Source organism: Tamandua tetradactyla, chromosome 13 (genome assembly GCF_023851605.1).
Source record: "Tamandua tetradactyla isolate mTamTet1 chromosome 13, mTamTet1.pri, whole genome shotgun sequence".
NCBI lineage: Eukaryota > Metazoa > Chordata > Mammalia > Pilosa > Myrmecophagidae > Tamandua > Tamandua tetradactyla.
This window is the reverse complement of record NC_135339.1, coordinates 48,845,954-48,859,769: the sequence shown is the minus strand read 5'-3', so window position 1 is coordinate 48,859,769 and position 13,816 is coordinate 48,845,954. Positions and strand designations below refer to the sequence as shown.

General features: G+C 36.0%; 1 protein-coding gene across 6 annotated transcripts in view; it reads right to left on the bottom strand.

The window, feature by feature from the left end:
- The window catches only part of LIPK (lipase family member K), a 52,404-nt gene extending 51,380 nt beyond the window's left edge, over positions 1 to 1,024 (bottom strand). For 4 of the 6 annotated variants that reach the window (XM_077125352.1, XM_077125346.1, XM_077125349.1 and 1 more), the window contains exon 1: positions 795 to 1,024. The gene's annotated coding sequence lies outside the window, so the exon portion shown is untranslated. The remainder of the gene's footprint in view (positions 1 to 794) is intronic. The other 2 variants (XM_077125347.1, XM_077125348.1) reach the window with 2 other exon arrangements.
- Between the last annotated feature and the right edge of the window lie 12,792 nt (positions 1,025 to 13,816).

Below are 13,816 nucleotides of genomic sequence, written 5' to 3'. Positions count from 1 at the left end.
CAATACAAGTCTGCATTTACAAGGGGCAGAGGACAACGAAGGCTTCGATCCCATCCATGTTAATGTGAACCACTCCTCATGCAGTAAGGCTTTTTATTTCAAAGCAGCAGAAAAGGAGAATGGTGTGTCCTTTAGAAACAATGAGAAGCATTTCCTCATTTCCATAAACACATAGTATGGTGACTCCGGTCAATGGCCTGGCCCCAGGTACCTCTCCTGATGATCTGGTTTATAAGAAATAATCATACTTGAGGCCGACACAATGAGAAAATGAACGGCTTTTTGAAAGTGCTAAACACTTTTTTTTTTTTTTTTTTGGCATGGACAGGCTCTCGGAATCGAACCCGGGTTTTCTACATAGCAGGCGAGGATCCTGCCACTGAGCTACCAGGGCACTGCCCCAGCTAAACACTTTATAATAAGAAAAAAATTGTTAAATATTATCCCAACATTATTTCCCAATCCCCTAAATGCACAAACCTAAGGGAAATTCTCTTAAATCTATAAGAGTATCTATCACTGGCCTTTCCCAGGTGCAGACTTGTGATAGTTTCCCTCATTGAGCTTCAAACAGAGCTATGTCTGCTTTCTGAATGAAAGACACTCATCATAGCATAAAATTCCACAATTAAATTCTTCTGTCAGCAGCGGGTGTGTTCATTCTTGTTCTCTCCTGTTTAACTCGATAAAGCCAAAGTAAAACATTCTTCACTAATATTTAAGATGTGTACCTCCCAAACTTCCCACATCTCACTGACATACCACAGCTGTGCAAATGGACCAACAGGCATTACCTGATAGCTGAAGGCTCTGGGGTCTGTCTTCCAGTCCTGGGAGCTTCGGATTGTTTCCAGCTCCTTACAGGAGCAGCTGTTAGTGGAGCATGCTGTTTTCTAAACAGCTCAGAAGATGTTGCAATCAGAAATGTCTCAACTGAAGGAAGATTAATTAGGGCTACAAATATGACAGATGCTGCCCGGAGAACCTCGTTGGGTGAGTTCTTGGACAGTGATAATAAGAAAATGTCAATGGGACTAAAATTCCTCCTCCTGCCAAGCCAGTCCCAGAAGGCTGTGCCTCAGAATCAGAAGGACTGGGAACTTCTCGGCAGAATATAGACTCAGAAAGTAATTTTCACCTATTGGTGGATGCAATGACCCTAGTCACTGAAACACCTCTTTGTTTAAAAAATTTATTTATTAAAAAAATTAACAAATGAAATAAAAATTAACATAGATAATCAGTAATTCATAATATCATCACTTAGTTGCATATTCATCATTTCTTAGAACATTTGCATCCATTCAGAAAAAGAAATAAAAAGACAATAGAAAAAGAAATAAAACAAAAACAGAAAAAATATGTATATATACCTACCATACCCCTTACCCCTCGCTTTCACTGATCACTAGCATTTCAAACTAAATTTATTTTAACATTTGTTCTCCCTATTATTCATCTTTATTCCTTATGTTTTCCTAGTCTGTTGATAAGGTAGATAAAAGGAGCATCAGACACAAGGTTTTCACAATCACACAGTCACATTATGAAAGCTGTATCATTATAGAGTCATCTTCAACAAACATGGCTACTGGAACACAGCTCTACATTTTCAGGCAGTTCCCTCCAGCCTCTCCACTACATCTTGAACAACAAGGTGATATCTACTTAATGCATAAGAATAACCCCCAGGATAACCTCTCGACTCTGTTTGGAATCTCTGAGCCATTGACACTTTGTCTCATTTCACTCTTCCCTCTTTTGGTCAAGAAGGTTTTCTCAATCCCTTGATGCTGAGTCAGCTCATTCTAGGGGTTTTCTCAATCCCTAGAATAAATAAGATCAGAAATGGAAGAGGAGACATAACCACTGACCCCACAGAAATAAAGGAGGTAATAACAGGATACTATGAACAACTTTATGCTAATAAATACAACAATGTAGATGAAAAGGACAACTTCCTAGAAAGGCATGAAAACCAACTTTGACTTGAGATGAAATAGACGACCTCAACAAACCAATCACAAGTAAAGAAATTGAATCAGTCATTAAGAAGCTTCCTAAAAAGAAAAGTCCAGGACCAGATGGCTTCACATGTGAATTCTACCAAACATTCCAGAAAGAATTAGTACCAATCCTGCTCAAACTCTTCAAAAAAATTGAAGAGTAGGGAAAGCTACCTAATTCCTTCTATTAAGCCAACATCACCCTCATACCAAAACCAGGCAAAGATATTACAAAAAAAGAAAACTACAGACCAATCTCTCTAATGAATATAGATGCAAAAATCCTCAACAAAATTCTAGCAAATCGAATCCAGCAACACATTAAAAGAATTATACATCATGACCAAGTAGGATTCATCCCAGGTATACAAGGATGGTTTGACATAAGAAAATCAGTTAATGTAATACACCCTATCAATAAATCAAAGCAGAAAAACCACATGATCATCTCGATTGATGCAGAGAAGGCATTGGACAAAATTCAACATCCTTTCCTGTTGAAAACACTTCAAAGAATAAGAATACAAGGGAACTTCCTTACAATGATAGAGGGAATATATGAAAAACCCACAGCTAATATCATCCTCAATGGGGAAAAATGGAAAACTTTCCCCCTAAGATCAGGAACAAGACAAGGATGTCCACTATCACCATTGTTATTCAACATCGTGTTGGAAGTTCTAGCCAGAGCAATTAGACAAGAAAAACAAATACAAGCATCAAAATTGGAAAGAAGAAGTCAAACTATCACTGTTTGCAGATAATATGATATTATACATCGAAAACCCTGAAATATCCACAGCAAAACTCCTAGAGCTAATAAACGAGTACAGCAAAGTGGCAGGTTACAAGATCAACACTCAAAAATCTGTAGTGTTTCTATACACTAGTAATGAACAATCTGAGGGGGAAATCAAGAAACGAATTCCATTTATAATTGCAACCAAAAGAATAAAATGTATAGGAATAAATTTAACTAAAGAGACAAAAGACCTATACAGAGAAAACTACAATAAATAGTTGAAAGAAATCACAGAAGACCTAAATAGATGGAAGAGCATACCATGTTCATCAATTGGAAGACTAAATATAGTTAAGATGTCAATTCTACCTAAACTGATTTACAGAGTCTACGCAATACCAATCAAAATCCCAACAACTTATTTTTCAGAAATAGAAAAACCAATACGCAAATTTATCTGGAACGGCAGGGTGCCCTGAATTGCTAAAAGTATCCCGAGGAAAAAAAATGAAGCCAGAGGTCTCATGCTGCCTGACTTTAAGGTGTATTCTGAAGCTACAGTGGTCAAAACAGCATGGTACTGGCATAAAGATAGATATACTAACCAATGGAATTGAATAGTGTTCAGATATAGACCCTCTCATCTACGGACAATTGATCTTTGATAAGGCAGTCAAGCCAACTCACCTGGGACAGAACAGTCTCTTCAATAAATAGTGCCTAGAGAATTGGATATCCATATGCAAAAGAATGAAAGAGGACCCATATCTCACACCCTATACAAAAGTTAACTCAAAATGGATCAAAGATCTAAACATTAGGTCTAAGACCACAAACCAGTTAGAGGAAAACATAGGGAAATATCTTATAAATCTTATACTTGGAGGTGGTTTTTATAGACCTTACACCCAAAGCAAAAGCACTGAAGAAAGAAAGAAAGAAATGGGAACTCCTCAAAATTAAACACTTTTGCACATCAAAGAACTTCATCAAGAAAGTAAAAAGACAGCCTACACAATGGGAGACAATATTTGGAAACAACGTATCAGATAAAGGTCTAGTATCCAGAATTTATAAAGAGATTGCTCAACTCAACAACAAAAAGACAGCCAATCCAATTACAAAATGGGAAAAAAACTTGAACAGACACTTCTCAGAAGAGAAAATACAAATGGCCAAAAGGCACATGAAGAGATGCTCAAATTCCCTAGCCATTAGAGAAATTCAAATCAAAATCACAATGAGATATCATCTCACACCCACCAGAATGGCCATTATCAACAAAACAGAAAATGACAAGTGCTGGAGAGGATGTGGAGAAAGAGGCACACTTATTCACTGTTGTTGGGAATGTCAAATGGTGCAACCACTGTGGAAGGCAGTTTGTCGGTTCCTCAAAAAGCTGAATATAGAATTGCCATACGACCCAGCAATACCATTGCTAGGTATCTACTCAAAGCACATAAGGGCAAAGATACAAACAGACATTTGCACACCAGTGTTTATAGCAGCATTATTTACAATTGCAAGGAGATGGAAACAGCCAAAATGTCCATCAACAGATGAATGGCTAAACAAACTGTGGTATATACATACGATGGAATATTATGAGCTTTATACAGAATAAAGTTATGAAGTATGTAACAACATGGATGGACCTTGAGAACATTATGCTGAGTGAGATTAGCCAGAAACGAAAGGACAAATACTGTATGGTCTCACTGAGATGACTGACATTAGTGAATAAATTTGTAATATTTCGTTGGTTACAGAGACCATCAGGAAATAGAAATAGGGTAAGATATTGGGTAATTGAAGCTGAAGGGATACAGATTGTGTAACAGGACTGAATGTAAAAACTCAAAAATGGACAGCACAATACTACCTAACTGTAATACAATTATGTTAAAACACTGAATGAAGCTGAATGTGAGAATGATAGAGGGAGGAGCGCTGGGGTCATAAATGAAATCAGAAAGAAAGATAGAGGATAAAGATTGAGATGGTATAATCTAGGAATGCCTAGAGTGTATAGTAATAGTGACTAAATGTACAAATTTTAAAAATGTTTGTGCATGAGGAAGAACAAAGAAATGTCATTACTGCAGGATGCTGAAAAATAGATGGTAATTAATATTTTAAAATGTCACCTTATGTGTGAGACTAAAGCAAAAAATATTTATTTGGTACAAAATTTATATTTTGACTAGTGCATTTCCTAATATAACTTATGTAGATAGCCTGATTGAACACCATAAGTACTTGGAATCTTGGGTAGGACATGAGATTTTTTTGATTTGTCCATAGTGGTACCCCAGTGAATCCCAGAGTGATTTGATCAGTGAGTGGAAAAGTATTTGCAAAGTCCCCTTCAGGAAATGGTGAGAACAGGGAGAAATTCAACTTTCCCAAGTTGAATTCTTGATATTCTCACAAGCAGTGTGGACAACCAAAACTCTGGGCTGAGCCCCCAGTCTTGGGGTTTGTTCATATGAAACTTAACCCCACAAAGGATAGGTCAATTCTGCTTAAAATTTAGGCCTAAGAGTCACCCCCAAGAGAACCTCTTTTGTTGCTCAGATGTGGACTCTCTCTCCAGTCAACACAAACAAGCAAACTCACCACCCTCCCCCTGTCTACATGGGACATGACTCCCAGGGGTGTGTACCTTCCTGTCAGCATGGGACAGAAATCCTGGAATGAGCTGAGACTCAGCATCAAGGGATTGAGAAAAATCCTACAATGAGCTGAGACCAGCATCAAGGGATTGAGTAAACCTTCTCAACCAAAAGGGGGAAGAGTGAAATGAGACAAAGTGGCAATGGCTGAGCGATTCCAAACAGTCAAGAGGTTATCCTGGAGGTTATTATTACACATTAAGTAAATGTCACCTTGTTATTCAAGATGTAATGGAGAGGCTGGAGGGAACTGCCTGAAAATGTAGAGCTGTGTTCCAGTGGCCATGTTTCTTGATGGTGATTGAATAATGATATAGCTTTCACAATGTGTCTGTGTGATTGTGAAAACCTTGCATCTGATGCTCCTTTTATCTACCATGTCAACAGACGAGTAGAACATATCGAATAAAAATAAATAATAGAGGGAAAAAAATGTTAAAATAAATTTAATTTGAAATGCTAGTGATAAATGAAAGCGAGGGGTAAGGGGTATAGTATGTACAATCTTTTTTTTCCTCTGTTATCATTTTATCTCTTTTTCTGTTCTTTCATTTCTTTTCCTGAATTCATGCAAATGTTCTAAGAAATGATGAATATGCAACTATGTGATCATATTGAGAATTCCTGATTACATATGTAGAATGGAATGATATGTTAATGTTTTTGTTTGTTCTTAATTTTTTAAGTCAATCAATAAATTAATTAAAAAAGAAAAGAAAAGAAAAGAATTCAGTTTGGAGAAGTTGAATTTTCTCCTTTTCTCACCATTCCCCGAAGGGGACTTTGCAAATACTTTTTTATTCACTGTTCAAATCACTCTGGGATTTATCAGGGCATCCCTCTGGACAAACCAACAAAATCTCATGTCCTACGCAAGGTTCCATGTACTTATGGTGTTCAATTAAGGTGTCTACATAAGTTATATTAGGAAATGCACTAGTCAAAATACAAATTCTGTACCAAATAAACATTTTTTTGCTTTAGTCTCACATGTAAGTTAAAATTTAAAAATATTATCAATTAATTATTTTTAATAAAGGAAAAACAAAATGTCTAGCAAAACATCTGTACATACTACAGGTAAACCCTATTTAGTTATATATATCATTATTTGTTAAATAATTATGCATTGTTGTAATATAGATTGCTCATGTGATGTAATTTGAGAAACTCTGGGAAGGAATTTCTTCCCTGATCTCTGCTACCATTAAAAAAAATTTCATGTTCTGGGGCTCCGTTCTCTGATACAATCTTTGTGACACAATCTTTGAACAACCTGCAAGAGGTGGCAGAAAGATCTTTCTCAAAGCTCCAGAGAACAGTTAAAGGACCGCGGTAATAGGTCAGCGTCCAACCAAGTGAAAGTCTCTGTAGAAGCAGCAACCTCTCATAGTGCCGTCGCCTCCGCCGCCCCCCACCCCCACCCCACCAGTCTGGCCTGGGGCTGGCCCACGTTCCCAGTGCACATCACCCGGCCCGGTGCCGGACGAGGAAGAGGAGCCTAAGGAGACATGATCATTAAATGGAATGTGACACTCTGGATGGGAATGAAAAATGACAATAGGAAAGAAACTAAGAAAATCTGAATAGTGTATGGACTTTAGTTAATAACTGTGTTGACTAATTGTATATTGTATTTGTTACAATAACTAATTGTAACAAATGTACCATACTAATATACGATATTAACAGTAGCAGAAACTGGGTATAGAATAGATGGGAACTAGCTGTGCTGTCTTCACAAGTTTTCTGTCTAAAACTGTTCTAAAATAAGTCCAACAATATTCAATCATATAAAATGTGTATAAGTGTTTTGCTAAAAATGTTCCTTATTAAAAATAATTATTTCAAAGGACCTATCACTTAGAAAGGGCATCCTGTTTTCAGAGATGTTAAAATGTAGAAATATGTAATTCTTAGCATTGATGAGATGTGATAGAAGTTTTCATTTAGTTCTTGGCTCCTTCCCATTGCCCTTAAAAAAAACATTAATACCTTCAATTTAGATTACAAATCCCTCTTGTCTCAGTACTTGTTCACAAGCCATCTGCCAACAAAGCTTGACCCTCCTTGCTTTCCTTTCCCAAATCAGCCTTTATCTTTTACAACTGTCTTCTTACCTCCTCTCACCCTCTACCTAATTTTTTCCTATACCAAAGAATGTTATATTTTACTCTTTCTAGAGATACAGCATTCACACCAGCTATTTCTTCTCTCTGGAATGTTCCACCCCTCATTTCCTCACTTGCACAATTGTTATTTAGGACTTATTTGAAATGACATTTAATAAGAATGTCTTTCTCTGCCATTCGTCTGCCCGAACAAGATTAGATAGCCATGTCATCCCATCTCCCCCCAATAGCACTGTCTGCCTCCTCTTTCTTTATATTGAGTGAATACTAATTTCTTGTTACCACTCTGGTTTCCCTGGAGTCAATGAAGCGGGAATATCCTTTATTTCCTCTCTCTTCCCTCGCCTCCTCTCTTTCTCTTTTAACCACTCTTTGCCTAAAGTCTGGAGCAGGGTCAGACTGCAGAAAAGAGAAGACTTAGGAAATTCTAAATAGCTAAAATAACATTATAATATGTGGAAATGGGGTGGTTAAAATTTAAAAAGTTTCTAATGATTAGAATCGGAAAGAGAAGTATGTGAGCAATAGGATTTAGGATACATATAAACATGTGTAATTATATGATGCTTTAGATAATGTAGGATATATGGATATATAGGCTATATAGATACTATATATAATCAAGTCTTTAACAATAACATCAGCGTCACCTGGTGATTTGCAGGCTAAGTTGCTGAGTCACTTCTTCCAAATACCCAGTGGGTATGTTTATCCATCTGGACACTCTTTTCCTGGCTTCCCTTAGGAAAAACAGAGATTATGAAGTTATATGAGAGAAAGAGGTTGACGTTTCAGCTAAAACTCATAAAATAGGTCTAAAACTGTGATTTCCCTCTCAATCATTCCACTAATTCATTACATCAGCCTTAACATTTTAATTTTATAAATAGAAGTCCTAATGCACATTAAATGAGATTTGACCTATGTATGAAAGGCGTGATTTCACAGTTTACTGGAGAGAGAAGGAGAAGAATCCTAGGAGCCCTGGGATAATAGCATTCATGAATACAGCCCTGAACCACTCTTCCCAGAGATGCGTCTTCCCAAAGACTGAAAGCCCTGGGTGAGGAAGCAGGATGTGGCTTCCCGAGATGGACTGTGCAATAGTGATTCTGAGACATTGCAAAGAGGTAGGCTATAGTTCCCTGATTCTCAAGGAACTCAGTAACAGTCACAGAAACTACCTATTCTCTTCCAGAATTAATGGTTTCCACCTCAGTTATTACCAACTCTTCCTTCTGTAGCTGTCCCTATCAGTATTATCAGGAGTCCATTAAAATCCCCTTAATGGTCTCATGCACTTGACAACAGAAAATAAAAGAGCAGGTGTCTTTTATTTTTCTCTTGTGGCATGAAATACCTAATTTAGAAACCATAGAAGGAACTTCAAGCTCTGGAAATTTCTTTAGAAGGATGGTTAGAGGACAAGGGCACAAAAATATGCATTTCAAAACTTTCCATTGTATGATAACTAATTTGCAAAAAAAATCTTCAATGTTTTAAATTTTTACTAAAATCTGATTTCACAAATAAAATTCATTGCATAATTAAAGTTTACTGAGGACTCTACAATATTATTTTTTTTAAAAGTCAACACTTTTGAAAAGTTTGCACATGTTTTTAATGCTAAGTACACAAGCATATAGTTAGAATGCCATTAATGTTCAGGGGAAATACTATGTTACCAGTTCTCTCGAATTAGTTTTAGTCTTTCGTTTCTGTTCTTCTTGACTCTTATTATAAATTACAAGATGTTTTAACTTTACCATTATGGGGTGAACCTCTGTTTTGTTGTGAAATATGTTTGCATGTAAACCATAATTGGGCTATCTCCAATTAAGATATATCCATTGCAATTAAAATATGGATCCTCAATGCTCATCTTAATAAAGAAGTTGTATATATTATGCCCCACCTTTATTATATACAAAATGAGCTTTACTGATGGTATATTGATGTACTTTCTATGAGATATTTACTGTAGATACTGTTAGACACTGTAAAATAGGAATGGCACCATGAGAGATCCTTGTGTTTTGCAACTGTTCAGTATGGATACATGTGTCCTGTGGACACATGGCCTACAAAGACCTTAATTCACTCACACACAATGAGTGCAAGTGAAACTGGAAAAAATACGAATACTCATTCTACAGACTGATATGTATGTCCCTAATGATACTGTTACTGAGCATAAAAGTGTATTATGGAACAAACACATTATTTGAAGCGCTTTTAAAATAGTTGTATTATTTCCAATGGAAGAAACATTCTGTTCTTTTCAGCAATAAAATTTAATGCACACATACCTGCATAAATACATAAACACACACAGAGATGAACTACATAAAGATATAAACTTTAGAAAGGATTCATATTAACCCAAAACTTAAGCTCATTTTTATTTCAAATATATTGGCAAATAAATGTACAGAAGTTTTCAAAGGATTCGTAGCGCAATTGATAAATGCAAATTTCAGAAGCCAGGAAGAAGTAATCCAACTGTGTGACTTTATATAATATCTTTTTTCCAAAGCTCTATCTTTTCTGTATTTCTCTTAGATCTCCTTTACCTTCTTTAATAGAAGTTCTCCTAGTTCCCATGGTATTAAATCAGTAACATGCAGTTTATCAATTGCATCAATACCTATAGAATATGTTGGATACCTAAATAACACAAATCAGTGTGCTTTCTTGACAGGAGGAATCCATAAATGCTAAATTACAGTAATGTGTGCTCAGTGTTACTGCTTACAGGATGTCTTGTTAATCAGAACAAATTGGCAAAGTTATGTAAGAAGAAACAACAGGAATTATAAAGTTTTGCACATAGATTAAAAATGAAATTGTGTAAATGCAGGTTGGAGAGATGTGATTAAAGAGCTGTTTGAATTTAAAACTTTAGGTGAATTTACTGCTATCAAAACTTGAGAAAAGTTCATCCAAAGGAAGAGAACGTTTCCAGAACCATTTGTTGGTTGATAGCCCTGCTCTGCTTTATTAAGTTCAGATCCTGCCTGGACTAATGTGCTCAATTTTAGAGTCTGGAAATTAAATGGGATATTAAAAAGTTGGAATACTTAAAAGAGGGGTGTGGTCAGAATTACTATTACTACTAAAATTTGTATTTGAGGACTAGTGGAAAGCAGTGGAGACATTGACTAAGACTAGTGAGAATTAAGGGAAGTTCGAATAGATTTCTTCAAATGTCTGACAGGATTAGAAGGGAAATCTGAAATGGGAGAGGTGCACAGAAGAACTTTATAAAGTTTTAAATATTCACTATCCAAATGGTAGTCACAAACTACATGAGTGCTTGAAATGTGGCTAGGGTGATCCAGAAACTTTCTATTTCTTGTGTTTCCAAAAGATTGTTTAAATTAAATAATAAAAGTAAACCACTTTATTGAACAAGAAGACTCTATGAATGTATAGATTTTTACAATTAAGTAAAGTTCTATATAAATGCAAATGCTATTATTGATATTTTAGCTTTGCTTAACTTGAATAGCACATAATATCGTTTGGTTTTCTATTAAGATTACCTCAGAGAATGATTCTTTCTGAATTTTAATTCTCAATGTTAAGACTCAGGCCTCCTAAACATTCACAGGGCACAAGTTGTACTAAACAATTTTTTGTTTTCAAATTGCTTGCCTTAAAGCATTGTTCAGTATGCCACTGAGTACTGTAAATTAACATTGCTTTGGGAATCAAATGGTTGAGTATTGAAATGACTATTATGCCCTATTCTAATTTTAATATAAATGCAAAATATTTCTACTTCTTAGTAGGTTAATTTGAGCTAAATGATTAGAGATCTATTATTAAACATTTTATGCTTTGATAATGTTCCTTCATAGGAACAGTATATTGATAGGAAATTTTGCACATGCAAGTACTGGGTTAAATTATTTTCCTCACTATAGCTCTGAGATTCTAATGATCTCATGGTCTTTCTTAAACATCCTAGAAAGGATGATTTATATACACCATATTTTAATGTTTTTTATTATTAGTTTTGCTTTTGGATTTGGTACTTGAACTGTGGATGCCATTCTGTGATTAAGCCAAGTACCAACAAGTTGGCGTATGTTATTGGTTATTGATCCCGGTGTATAAATTTGTGTATAGGGTGAAAAATAAGAACTGTTGTTCTTATGCGGGAGAATTTAAAGTATTTTCAGACAAACAGAAGACACTAAAAGAGTTTGTAAACAAGATGCCTGCTCTACAAGAAATACCCAAGAGAACACTATAAGTAGTTAGGAAAAGACAGGAGAGGTTTGGAGAAGAGTATAAAAATGTAGACTATCACTAAGGGTACAGAATAAAGTTATGACACATACAATAATGTGGATGACCCTTGAGGACTACATGTTGGGTGAAATTAGTCAGAAATAAAAGGACAAACACTGTATGGTTTCACTACTATGAATTAATGTTTGAGAGTTAAAGTCAAGAACACAGGTTATAAGGAGATAGAAAAAGGGTAGAGATTGGGCATTTGATGCTGAAGAAGTACAGAATGTTCAACAGAGTTGATTGTAAAGATCTAGAAATGAACAGCACAATACTATCTGATGGTAACATGATATTGTGAGCACGCTGAACAAAACTGAGTGTGAGTATGGTTGAAAGAGGAAGGCTAGGGACAAAAATGATACCAGAAAGAAAGATAGAAGATAAAGATGAAACTGTATGACTAAACAAAACCTAGAGTAGATAATAATGAGAATTAAATGGACAAATATAAGAACGTTTTTACACGAGGGAGAACAAATGAATGTCAGCATTGCAAGATGCTGAAAGTGGGATGGTATATGGAAAAAACACAGTCAATGCAAACTAGGGCCTATAGTTAACAGTAACATTGTAATATGCTTCTGTTAAGTTTAACACAGGCAATATACCAAAGCTAAATGTCAATAAGAGGAGGATATAAGGGAGAGGTGTGAGATTCTTGGGGATGTTATTGTTGTTTCTCCTTTTAATTTTATTTTGTTGATTTTTTTATTCTTCATTTTTTCCTCTTTCTTTGTCAAAGAAATGGAGATGTCCTTGTATTAATTAGGGTTCTCTAAAGAAACAGAATCAAAAGGGAACACTCGCAAATATAAAATTTATAAAAGTGTCTCATGTGACCGTGGGAATGCAGAGTCCAAAATCCGCAGGGCAGGCTGTGAAAGCTGAAGATTCTGATGGAAGATCTGGACGAACTCCACAGGAGAGGTTCACCAGACGAAGCAGGAAGAAAGCCTGTCTCTTCTGAATCCTCCTTAAAAGGCTTCCAGTGATTAGATTAAGCATCACTCATTGCAGAAGATACTCCCCTTGGCTGATTATAAATCAGCTGTGGATGCAGCTGACATGATCATGATTTAATTCTATGAAATGTCCTCATCACAACAGACAGGCCAGCACTTGCCCAACCAGACAAACAGGTGTCACCCCTTGGCCAAGATGACGTGTGAACCTGACCATGAGAGTCCACATACAGATGTAGTGGTGAATGCATAACTATAACTGCGTGTTTATACCAGGAACCATTGCTTTTTACTTAGGTTGGATTGTATGATGTGAATAAAACTGTTTAAAAAAGAAAAGATAGATACAAATGCTGGAGAAAAATGTGGAAAGAGAGATGTACGTATTTGCTGCTGGTTGGGGAGTAGAACGGAACAGCCCTCTGGAAAGCAGTGTTGTGACGCCACAAGATGCTGAGCATAGGGTTGCCATACGATCCTGAAACCCACTTAATGCTATGTACTTGGAAGAACTGAAAGTAGGGGCACAATTGGACATTACACAGTGGTGTTTATGGCAGCAGTATTCACAATTTGCAATAGATGGAGGTGGCCTAATGGCACCTTGACTGATAAATGGATGGACAAACTGGTGTATACATACACTGGAACACTGAGCAATTGTAAGAGGCAATGAAGTTGTGAAGCATGCAACAAGGTGAAGGAAGCTTGAGGAAAGTATGTTGAGTGAAATAAGTCAGAAACAAAAAGACAAATGCTTTATCTCACTAATATGGACTGACTATAATGTGTAAAATCTGAGAATTGAATTTGAGAACATAGATTATCAGGGGAAGACTTATTGTAAAGGTTCCTGGATTGTAAGTTCTTACAATAGTCGCATCTATTCCTGAATTGTAATGATTATTTCTAAATTCTGAGATACTGAGCTCTTTGTGTATAACCTGGTCATTCCCTAGAACTCTGGGTATATGTGTGACAACTGAGACTC